A 12,624-nucleotide genomic window follows, 5' to 3' on the forward strand; every position below is an offset into this window, starting at 1 on the left:
TACCTATAGTTCTCATATTTTGCATGAACAATTCCACTGTTTGTTTAAATATTTGCGGCAAAAATGGGAGTAGTAGCCACAAAGGGCGTGGCACCTCCCATATGATGATTATTTAAAAAATCTAATATATGGGATACAATAAGAGATAGAATCCATACATTTTGTACTGATATTCTACCATCAATTTTAATACTTAGGACAAGAATGGGCGGACTAAAATAGTGGGCGTTTCACCTCCCAAACATTCTAAATACTAAAATGCATATCTATCTGTATAATTGTAGTATGTAAAGCGTTCAAATTTTGTATGAACTACTTATTTAGGCCAAAAATGGGCAAAATAGCAATAGTGGGCGTGGCACATCCCAGATGTGATGAAAAGTTATATATAGGGACAGCTATAGCAACTATCAATATTAATATTTAGTACAGAAATGCGCGGACTACCAAAAATATTAAGTAAATGTTAAAATTTGTATGTATACATTTGAAACCCTTATATACATATATATAAAAGTCAATGTGTGTTTGTTTGTTTGTATGATTGTTTGCGTATTTGTAATGGCACTCGACTTACAGTAAGGCAATTAATGAACAATCTAATCGGAGCGACCTTTATAACTGGGAATTATAACTTCGGAAATGCCATTTGATTTTATTCGATTGCAGTTTCCTATTTGCTTAATATTTGCAATGATAATTGATAAAGCTCAACGTCAGTCTTTGCAAGTTTGCGGACTAAATCTAGAAAATCCATATTTTTCACATGAACAGAACTAATTTTAGATAGACTAAATATATTGTAAATCTTTACGGTACGGGTAGGTAGTTCTTAATAAAAAGAAGCCAAAAATCAACTATTTTTTTAATATTTAAATTGAAAATCATTTATTTTTGGATCCATAATTGATATTGCTCTGAAATCGTTTGTATGTTATTAATAATTTAGTTGTCCAACCAAAAAAAAAAAGTCGATCAAAAGTCCAGCCTATATTTTTAAAAAAGCGGACCAAGGCATGGCAAACTTCAATTTTGAAATGCTTATAACTCGGAAATTATATGAAATAAATAGCACAAACAAGCATGTTTTTTCAAGATCTAGCTGAGCGCTTTGCAAAAATATAAAAATCTTTGAAATCAGATGGGAAACAAACAAATTGCACGTGTTTAAAAATTTTACATGTCGAAGGTAACCTACTTTGAGCCTCCATAGCGCCCCTGGATCATCTGTAATAAAAAATCCATTTTAATAACTTAAACTCGAATACTCCTTGGCTACGCCCATGTCAAATTTTATCCCGATCGGATTAGCCGTTTAGAAATGCCAGATTTATTTCCAAAAAAAATTGATTTTGCCCCTCTGTGTGTAGAAAATAAAAATGATAAATCTGTTAAGCTACGTTTCCGCATACACCGTAATCGGCACCGAAAACGAAATTCCATACATTTGCACCGATAAAAAGTTCGTTTCAGAACATCAGCTTTCAAAAAATCAAATATTTTTCGCTTGATTTGTTGAAAATTTATTTAAGAAATAGTGAAATGTCATAAAACATTCAAAGCCGTTTTAATTATGAGGCTGTTGCAGCAAATGAGCGATATATAGAATCTCCTCGTCGAGCACTACAAAAACCAATCTATTATCTCTTATAGCTTAAGGTAGGATCACACGATTGCCGCAATGAACCAATTTAATACAAATTTTATTGTGCTGAATTGGGGCCCAATAAAGAAATTGTCCCAATCAAATTCTCTGCAGTCACATGATTGCTTCATTTTATATAAATTTGATTGTCGTAAATTGGCGCAAAGCGATTTAGTGGCAATAATTGTCGCATTTCAGTCACACGATTGTTCTAGTTTACGGCAACTCAGAGAAACAGCTGTTGTGCTAGATGTTAAATTTTGTTTTGTTTACATAAATGTAAAACCAATCTATTTTTGAAAAAAATATTTGTTAAATAAAAAAAGAAAATTGCGTCGGCCTTAATTATCATATAAAAAAATTAATAAAGAAATGTTAAAAGATGCATGTGGGTCAGAGAGTGGCTCACAAAAACAATATTTCATTTACAAAAATTAATATTGGCGCTAATTGTCTTCTTTGATTGCCGCACTAGAACACAATAAATATTGGTGTATTTTTAACTTTTTTATTGGTGCATGTTGCCTATCAAGCATTCACATGATTGCCGTACCAGGGTTGCATTTGATTGGGCCAAATAAGCACAATATTGTTGTGGTTTGACATATGAGCCAATAAGTTGTGAAATCACACGATTGACGTATAAAATAGACCAATAATTGGTGCATTGCGGCAATCGTGTGATCCTACCTTTAGGAGATATTCGCATTTGAAAATTAAATTTTCAAAATTTTTACCAACCAGTATTTTTTTTAACATCGTGTCCAAATATTTCCCGATTTTCTCCCTTTTTCGTTTATCAGACTAACAACGAATTTATGTATGTGTCAGGATAGGTTTGGTGAGTAAACGCACAAAATTTTAAAAATTAGAAATAGCTCTTTTTGCATGCGCAGCGAGGATATTCATCAGTTATTGCTTGAAAAAGTAAAAGTATTTCCGTAATCTATGAACTCTAACAAAACATTATTGCTACATGAGAAGCCCTGCATATTTGTATCACTGCATATTAATGGTATACATTATATAATTATGTATGTTTTTAAATTCGAAATAACCTTTCCCCTCCACCAATAGCAACGTGATGATTAAAGACAACATTATTGTTATTTGAACACACTTCGTGTGAGTAATAAATATTTTGAAATTGATACAATGTACATTAAATATAAATTGGGGATTGATAAATCAAAGATACAAATAAGCATTTGAAGAAAATCAAAATTAGGACAAATTTATTTGCATTTGTTTAAATAAAATAGACAACATGAAAAAAAAAAACAAATTTATTCAATATGTTAAAGCAATAATTTAAACTAAAACAATTTTAAGTTTTCAACAATATTTCTATATAAAATCAATAATTTAACATGAATTTCTAAACGCCTCGTAGAAAATATGTAATATTGTTTACAATACTACTATACTATTAACTATGATATATATTTGACAGCTGTCAAAACTTAATTTCTCATTATACCAATAAATCGGTGTTTTTGTTTTCAATTTAAATGTCTCGTTACTTATACACAATATGTCAGTTAAGAAAGGTAATAATTGAAAAAAGAGAAATTATTATTATAAATATTTAACAAATTGTTGATGAACAATGAAATTTAATAACAAAAACATAATATATTCGACAAAACTACTTACACCTCTATAAACTACTACTTCGTCAATCTGTTAGATAAATGCCATAGTGGTCGGTTACTGGGTTTGGTCTCTTCGCTTAATATGACAAAAAGACATCTAGTTTTATATTACTTACACTTAAATATTTAAATACCCTTAGACAACTTTAAATAATGCATAGTCAATTATGTTTTGGAAATACTTTTTTCTGTTGGAGCGGCAATATATATGTATTATACACTTAAATGTGTAAAATGCTGACTATTATTATTGATCTTAAAAATTATACATGCAGTATTAATCATGTAATACAATTAATGTTAAGTAATTTTTAATCACTTTATCTTCTTATTTGTTTGTGAAAATTGCAAAATTGTATTTCATAAGTTTTTTTTGGAGGTGGTAAACAACATCATAGCATTGAATATGTATGAAAATCCGGGGCCATATTTAAAATCACAATTAATTTTATGTACCTATTGTTGCAATTCCGCCCACTTGTTCACCAATACAATGTCAAGTGAACCTACTTTTAAAATCGATGTCTTCCGATCGGGATGAAATTTGCGCCAAGGTTATTCCTATTGCATAGTAATTCAGACACAATATTTCAATAAGATCGGTCAAGAACAGTCTCAGTTAGAGGGGGTAAAAATTTGACATTTTGGCCAAATTGCTGGTTTTTTTTCATCGATGTAACTTATTACCTATCTATAATTTCTATTTCGGATCGATATAGCCATGTCCGTCTGTCCGTCTGTGTGTTGAAATCAACTTTCCGAAGCCCCCAAATAACTTACATACACGATTCATACATAAATATCTCCGAAATTCTTCCGGCTCGGTCGCTATTTAAAATCGAGAAAATCGGTCCACAAATGGCTGAGATATAAGGAAAAAATTAGGACAATCTCGATTTTTGACCTATATCTGGATTACTAAGTCATTAATATAGATAATATGGATATCTAATGATAGATATTTCAAAGACCTTGGAAACGACGTATAAGACCATAGTACGTACATCAATGGGACATGGGTCAAAATCGGAAAAAAATATTTTTTAACCTGAATTTTTTTTTCATCAAAGATTTTTTTTTGTCATAAATTCTTTTTCCAAAAAAATTAATTAAAGAAATTTAAAAAAAAAAAATTGAAAAAACTTTTTTTAAAAAAAATTAAAAAACATTTTGGAAAAAAAAAAATTTGATTTTGTTTAAATAAAAATATTTAAAAAAAAAATATTTTGAAGTATATACACTTTTTGAAAGTTATTGATTTTCGACAAAAATACTCTTAAAGGAAAAGACTTATGTGTTGTTTTTCTATAGCGAATGAGCGTTTTGAGTGGACGTTTTACATGTATTTTGTTGTTGTTACAATAACAAAACACATGTTAAATTTTCACTCAAAGTACTCGTTCGCTATAGAAAAACAGCACATTAAGCTATCTTTTGAACAAAAAAAAGTCAAAAAAGTTTTTGATTTTCCCAAAAAATTCAAAAATTTTATGTGTTGAGTTACAAAACATAGATAGATATCAAACTCGCATCCCACAAAGCGACCAACGAGCTCTTTTAGGAAATGATATAAGCTTTCTTTTGAGAAAAAAGGCCAATTTTTCTCAAAAGTAGAAGGTTTCTAGCAATTAAAAAGTTGTCATCTAACTGGTATAAAATGCCATTCAAATTACTGCTATGACTATTCAGACAATCGAACCGCTCTTGAGACCTTGGAATTCTCGTTTCTGAAAATGAAAACGGCCCTTGACTGCCGTTTATCTCTTAAAATAGATGAATCACAAAACTATACAAGCAACTGTGACCCGATATGCTAAATAACTCAATACTGGTTCCTATGATAGGGCGTCATATTTACAAACTTGAACTTTAACCTTTGCAGTAAAATAGTATTACACGTTTTTGGTAAGATTTACAGAATACATACAATATATGTATCTATTGTAATATGGTGCAGAATACTCTAAAATAATTTTAGTACTTGAACAAAACAATAAAACAAAATTACAAACAATGATGCGAAATCCTAGTCCATAAAGATTTTCTAATAGTGATAAATTTGTGTTTAAATAGAAACGCAAGTTTCGGCAGTACATAATGAGCAAAATTAGTAGATTACAAGCCGTTCATAGAAATGGGGAATACTTTGCAGCGAATTTTGCGTAAATATCTTAGTTTAAGCCGCAACATCGATAAATAAGTTTCTCTCTTATTATTCAATTCATTTAAACAACTTTATTAAAATATTCCATATTTTTAATAAAATGTTCTTTTAATTAACTGCTCATAAGAATATTTATAACGGTTTTTTAAAGAAAGCTATTTTATGAATTTTTATTACTCTGCTCTTCAATTACTAAACGAGTAAAAAATATTTGAAAACCAAATAAACAAATAAAAAGCATTGTTTGAAAAAACTTTTTCGTTAAATTAACCATTGGTCAAGCACTTGATTTAAACTGAAAATAAAAGTGGTTTAATTGATGCTTTAAAATGAAATAACTAAATAAACAACTAAACCTTACATTTCACTTTAAATTTTTTACAATGAAACTAGTAATAGAGCTATATTCGGCTGTGCCGAATCTTATATACCCTTCACCAAATTATACTTTAAAACAATTTTTTTTAAATATTTTTAGGTTAACAAAATTAATTTTTTTTAATTTTTTTGGAAAAAGATTTTTCCATTTTTTTAAAATTTTTTTTTTTAATTTTTAAAAAGTAATTTATAAATTTATAAAGAATTTTTTGTGATGAAAAAAAATTCAAGTTAAAAAATATTTTTCCCGATTTGACCCATTGTAGGTCCATATACATCATTGCAATGGACTTAGAAATCTATCATTAGATATATATATTGTCAACATTAATGACTTAGTAATCCAGATATAGATTAAAAATAGGCCGAAAATCGAGGTGTCCCGGTTTTTTCCTTATATCTCAGCCATTTGTGGGCCGATTTTGTCGATATATTAATGTATGAATCATGTATGTAAGGCGCTACGGAAACAGACAGACGGACGGACATGGCTATATCGACTTCGCTATCTATAACGATCCAGAATATATATACTTTGTGGGGTCGCAAATGAAAAATGTAAAAATTACAAACGGAATGACAAATTTATATACCATGAGTGTCATGGTGAAGGGTATAAAAAACTATTTAAAGACTTTGTCTATGAAGGAATTAATAATTTAAAGCCAACAACAGCACCGAATAAAAAATATTTCTTTCAGTTTTTTTTTTTGGTTTTTGTTTAAGAATTAACGATGCATGCCATGACAACATTGTTGATTTGATGATGGCATGGTGTTGGGCCTGGACTAACTCTTCTTCAGCATAATGGTACAGAAAAACGTGTTTTAACTCTTAACTGAACATGTGTGTATTTTTGGTTTTTGTAATTTTTGGAGTTTACTATTATTCGGTTAGTGGGTTAACTACACCATACACTTGTCTTCTTTTAAAGGTACACACAGGTAAAATGAAATGACATTACATACATATGTATATGATTTGTATTGTATGTTGTTAAGCGTACTATAGTACAATAATATTTATTTACGTCTGACATGACAGACATGTCGCATAAAATATCATCATACTGTGATAAATATAGAAAAATAACAAATTGCGCACATGACATAAAAATTAATAAAACAATATATTTTATTGAATAATTTTATATATTGTGACTCACAGGCTGTAGTTTCATTAATGGTTTCCAAATACATAACTCGCAGTAATTTGCTTCATCTTGTAGTTTTCTCCGATGTTTGGTAATGCAGTGGACAAAAATACATTACAAAATTGGAAGATTCTATAAATTTTCAGTTTGTTGTTGAATTTAAATCCCTAGATTTGACCAGCCGAAAAGAAAAGATATACATATTATACATAAACCTTTAAGAAATTTTGTCCTCTTTTAAAAAATGTACATAATTTTTAAGATTTAAAAAAATTATAGAAGAGTTTTTTCAAAAATATGGGAAGTAAAAATGGTAGCTATAATGAAAAAAAATGCAATAAAAGTTTTGTTTATACATACATACATCGTTTAATACACGTATTAGAAACTTTCGATCCAAATAAAAACATTTTGTGAATTGTTAACGACAACCCCACAATTCTCCAAAAAAATTTCAAAAATCCAAAACTACTACGACTATGAAATTCCTTTGCACGATATTGAAGAATATATTGGGACATACAAAACAAGTCTTAATTTTTTGAAAGCAGGTCTACTTGGGAAGGCTCTGAACCACGCAATAATACGAATACATTATTTATCTTTTTCTTATTTTCCGTATAATTTAAAATTAATGTATGTACTTTTTTCGAAAAAAAAATGACGAGAAACAACTTTTATATTTTTTTTAAGTTGAATGCACATAAATTTTGACTCAGTAGAGAGTTTTAAATAATTCTTTATAGCGATTATTAATAAATTTGTTGTTAATTCCAAAAAATATATTTCAAGAAAATCGGGAAGAATTGGATCCGTTATTAGCGTAAAAGCAGACCAAGATAGGTAAAAACAAGTAAGAGAGCTATATTCGGCTGTGCCGAATCTTAGATACCCTTCACCAAATTATACTTAAAAATTATTTTTTTAAATATTTTTAGGTAAACAAAATTAATTTTTTTTTCGAAATTTTTTCTTTTCGAAAATGTTTTTTGTTGTTTTTTTAAAAAAATTTTTTGGAATTTTTTTTTAAATTTTTTTTTGGAAAAATAATTAATGAAAAAAAAAATTTTTTATGAAAAAAAATTCGAGTTAAAAAATATTTTTCCCGATTTTGACCCATTGTAGGTCCCCATGAAACCCCCCAAGGTCTAAAATCCTATCATTTATCATTTTCGTCTTTTATCCAAAATTATTTTTATTTTATATTATTTATTATTTTCAATAACCTACACAGAGAAAACAGATTCGTGATAGCTACTGAATTTATTGCCAATCGAATGATTCTACCTTAGTGACCGAATTTTACAGTTGTGACTACACAATTTTAGAAGTGGTAACAAAAGTTTGGATGCTTTAATCGAAATTCTTCTTTGTCTGTTGAAAGAACCGACAAATTATATGTGTACCACCGAATCATTCGATTGGCAACAAATTCGGTTGCTATCACGAATCTGTACTCTCTGTGTAGCTCATTGGCCATAATCGGTTATAAATTTCTACTTCTACGGAAGAATTCCCGATGTATGAATCATGTATGTAAGTTATTTAGAGGCTACGGAAAGTTGATTTCAACATACAGATGGACATACGAACATGGCTATATCGACTTCGCTATCTATAACGATCCAGAATGTATATACTTTGTGGGGTCGCAAATGAAAAATGAAGAAATTACAAACGGAATGACAAACTTATAAATACCCTTGCCACTCATGGCGAAGGGTATAAAAATAAAATTTTACTTTTCAAATGCGAAAAACACGTAAACTATAATAGATAGTATATAGCTAAAGCAATTTTAGATGTAGATCAGAGGTTCGCAAAAATAAATCCTCTCACCAATACACTTACTCTCACCAACACATTCAATTCTTTATTTTATTCAGTGCACCTCAGTGTTGCCACCAAGAAAATTATAAACTACACATCCTCATACCTAAATTACACATACGAGAAAAAATTACACATGTAAATAAATTTTCGTGATTTCAATAGGAGAAATTGTCTAAAATTGTCATGAATATAAAAGGTTTTTCACAGTTTGGACCAAATACGATCACTTTATTGTCAATGTACAATTTTCACTTGCGGTGATTTTAATTTATCCAGGAATTGGATATATTAGGGTATTAAAAGAAGGTTAGCAATCTCTTTTTTTAATGAACTTTTCTAATTTAATGAATTCTTGAGATCAGTCAAATATGTCAATCCCAAATACGCTTTTAACAATATTAATCAATGTTCATTCGGAGATTATTCCATTGGAAATTGTTACATTTGTATTAAAAATTTAACAATATTTTAAAAATAGCACACTGTTTGCTTTCGAATTTGAATTTATTCCTATTTTATATAAAGTGCTTTGAAATCAGTTTTATTTTCAGTTTCAAAGATAAATATTTTTTAGTATTTGTTTAAAAATTATAGCTCTGACCATTTTCCTTCACAGTAAATACTTTACCAGTAAAATCTTGTAACGTTTATATTTTTAAAATTTGTAGTTATAAATTTGAAATAAAGCTTCCAAAATAGTAAATAGTAAGTCAATTTTATTGTTTATTATTTAAAACACACACCAGGAACCAGACAGACAATAGCATAAACACAAAACAGTTCTTACGGGTAAAAAAATAACTAGTAACAATTTGTAAAAAAAATTTTCTCACACAAATTCCTAAGTTCTTGTTTTTTTCTGTTAAGATTGGCTAACGTTACACCGAAATAACTGCAATTACCGTTACCGATATAATAGTTTATATCGTTATCTGTAAATACCGCTACCCTTATTCTATAAACAATTTAAAATTATAAAAATACAAATTTTCGATTTGGGGTTATCTTGAAAATTAACGTTTTTCCAATAACAATTTTTAATAACTTGTAAAAATGTATAGTTGTTATTGAATACTATTTGTTGTTTTATATTTTTTTCATGTTGGAATTAAAAGTCTTTAATATAAACCAAAATTTAGTTTCTATTACCAATATTACGCAAACAAAACTATCACAAACGGCGAAATGTCCACTTGGAAAACCAAACGTAGCAATCTCCAAATTACTTATCGTATTTTTCTGCAAACCTTAATGTTAATTTAGTTCAAACTAGATTCATATCTTCATACATATAATTCCATTATACTGAGTATAGGATAGTAGCTATTCCCTCATATAAAAGTACATATTTATTTCAGTCGGTTTTGAAATCTGAACAATCCATAATTCATTCAATTAAAATCCAAAATATAGATAAAAGACATACATTGACAATTTATTTTGGATATAATTGGAATTTAAAATTACACATGAATTACACATTCACTCAATTACACATGGGCTACACATCCAAGTTAAAATTACACACAATATGTGTAATTACACATGAAGTGGCAACACTGGTGCACCTACAAACACACAAATACAAAAACTGAAAAAATAAAGAAAAAGTCATACACCAGTGCTCATGCGTATTCCTAGTTGTCTCGTTGAGTGGACAACGACTACTAAAATGTATGAGCATAAGAATACGTGTGATTTTATTTTCTACAATTGTGGTAGATTTATTTTCTACAAGTGTGTGGATTACTGATGTAGATCTCGTCTAGTAGATGCCATATATATAAAGGTCTTTCAAATCGGATCGCAAACAAATCGGTTCCCCCTTGGTGTTATAAGCCCAAAATCAAAACTTAAACGCAACTCTGGGAGTGGTTGATCGTGCTAGTTATGATAGTCCATGCAGCTGGCGAACTCCCAGAGCTATTAAAGCTCTGGAGATCCGTTTTGAAAGAAATTCATTCCGAAAGGCGGGGGAAATGAATATATCAAAGACTTCGAGCTTAAAAAATATTTATCACATCTACTTCGGCGGCACTGAAGCAGAAACGCAAGCAAAAATCAAAAGCACCGTTTCGTCAGTACACAAGTAACGCCTATAGAAGAATTCCGTTTACAAATGAGAAAATTCTCACAGCCAAAACGAAAGAGTCTATCTATGTCACGTCGTCTCGGCAAACATCGGAAGTGGTTCCTATAGGGTTGCTGCTTCCATATGATGAGTTAACAAAGATCGATTTTTGTGAAAAAGGAGTAAAAATATAACCAATTGCGTACTAATCCGACCTTTTGGAAAATATCAAATAAAAAATTGTTTAAAAATTAACCACAGACCATTCAGCAGGACTCTGTTTAGCATATAAGAAACAGAGGGACATGGTTAAAAAAAATTTGGCCAATTTTATTTCTACTGAAGATTGGCCTTAGCCCACATAATCCAGATCTGAATCGTTGATTATAAATTGTTTTCTGTTTTACTTGTCATCCAAATTTGTAATCACTAAAGCGTGGTCTTATGCTAAGAGTGGATAATTTTCCCATGAACTTGGTGTGTACTACTATAGACAGTGGCCTTGCCAAAATTCGGTCGTGAAGGAAGGTTTTTGTTATGTACTACACATATATATTTTTTTATGTTACGAAAAGTAATTTATAGCCATCATATTTTATTTTTGCTACAAATTTGCTCAAACTTAATTTTCTTTTTCATAACAACTCTAAATAACCATCAATTAGGAAGTGATAAGATCGTATAACAAAAAGCAAAACAAAAACGTTTCATCACCGGCCTAAAACGGTAATTTAATAGCGCTAATAAACCTGTTGGCCGCTTTACAAGCCAAAATAAAAAAATTACTTTCGATTTTGTTTGACATATTTTTAAAACACACAAACAAACAGGTCTTCATGATGTTGATACAAAACCAAACACCAAATATGTCAAGCTGAGATCAAATAATTTGCATTACAAAAAAAGCAAATAACCAAAAAACAAAAATACTTTTTACAAATATTTAAAATATTTTATGAATGATTTCAAATGAATCATTTTAGATATTCATTCATAAAGGTGCGTAATACAAGTACAAAATCTTAAAATTAATCTTAAAATATATTTACAACTGTACACTAAACACCACCCAAAAAGCCAGTCAGTGATGGAAGACATTCCTTTGCTAGTTAATCATTTAGTTGCTTCAAAAAAAAAAAAAAAAAGTTTTGTTTAAAGTGAATTTTCGGTCAACTATAAAGTGAAAGTTATGTAATGTATTTCTTGGAATTTTGCACGTATTTTTCAAGATACAAAATGACGACAATCGCACGCATAGCACCGTGTGTAATGAGCATTTTTATGTGTATCCAACTCATAAAAGTTGATTTTGTTTTTAATGTCAGCCTGTTTTAAACCGGCTCGTAGTAATGTGTTATGTTGGCTGGCCGGTTGGTTGCTTCTTTGGATGGACTGTAGGTAACAAGTGCAAGTGCAGCAGTGACGTTTTTAATTGTAGGTAAATTGTGCGCCAAAAAAAAAGAAGAAATATGAAACGTGTTTAGTTTTTTGGTCTTGACGTCTTTTAATGTCATGTTTCTTTTGTTAAAATGATTTGTATATTTAAATTTTTGGTTTAATATGTTTCTTTTGGTTTATTTTTTTCACTTGAATGGAACGAGATTTTAATTTATTTTGTATGAGCATGATTACGAGATTTGGTTTTTGTTTGTTTTTTTTTACTATTTTTATATAAAATTTACCTCGTTGTATGTATTATGTTGAATATTAAGTTGAAATGTATGG

Source organism: Calliphora vicina, chromosome 1 (genome assembly GCF_958450345.1).
Source record: "Calliphora vicina chromosome 1, idCalVici1.1, whole genome shotgun sequence".
Classification (NCBI taxonomy): domain Eukaryota; kingdom Metazoa; phylum Arthropoda; class Insecta; order Diptera; family Calliphoridae; genus Calliphora; species Calliphora vicina.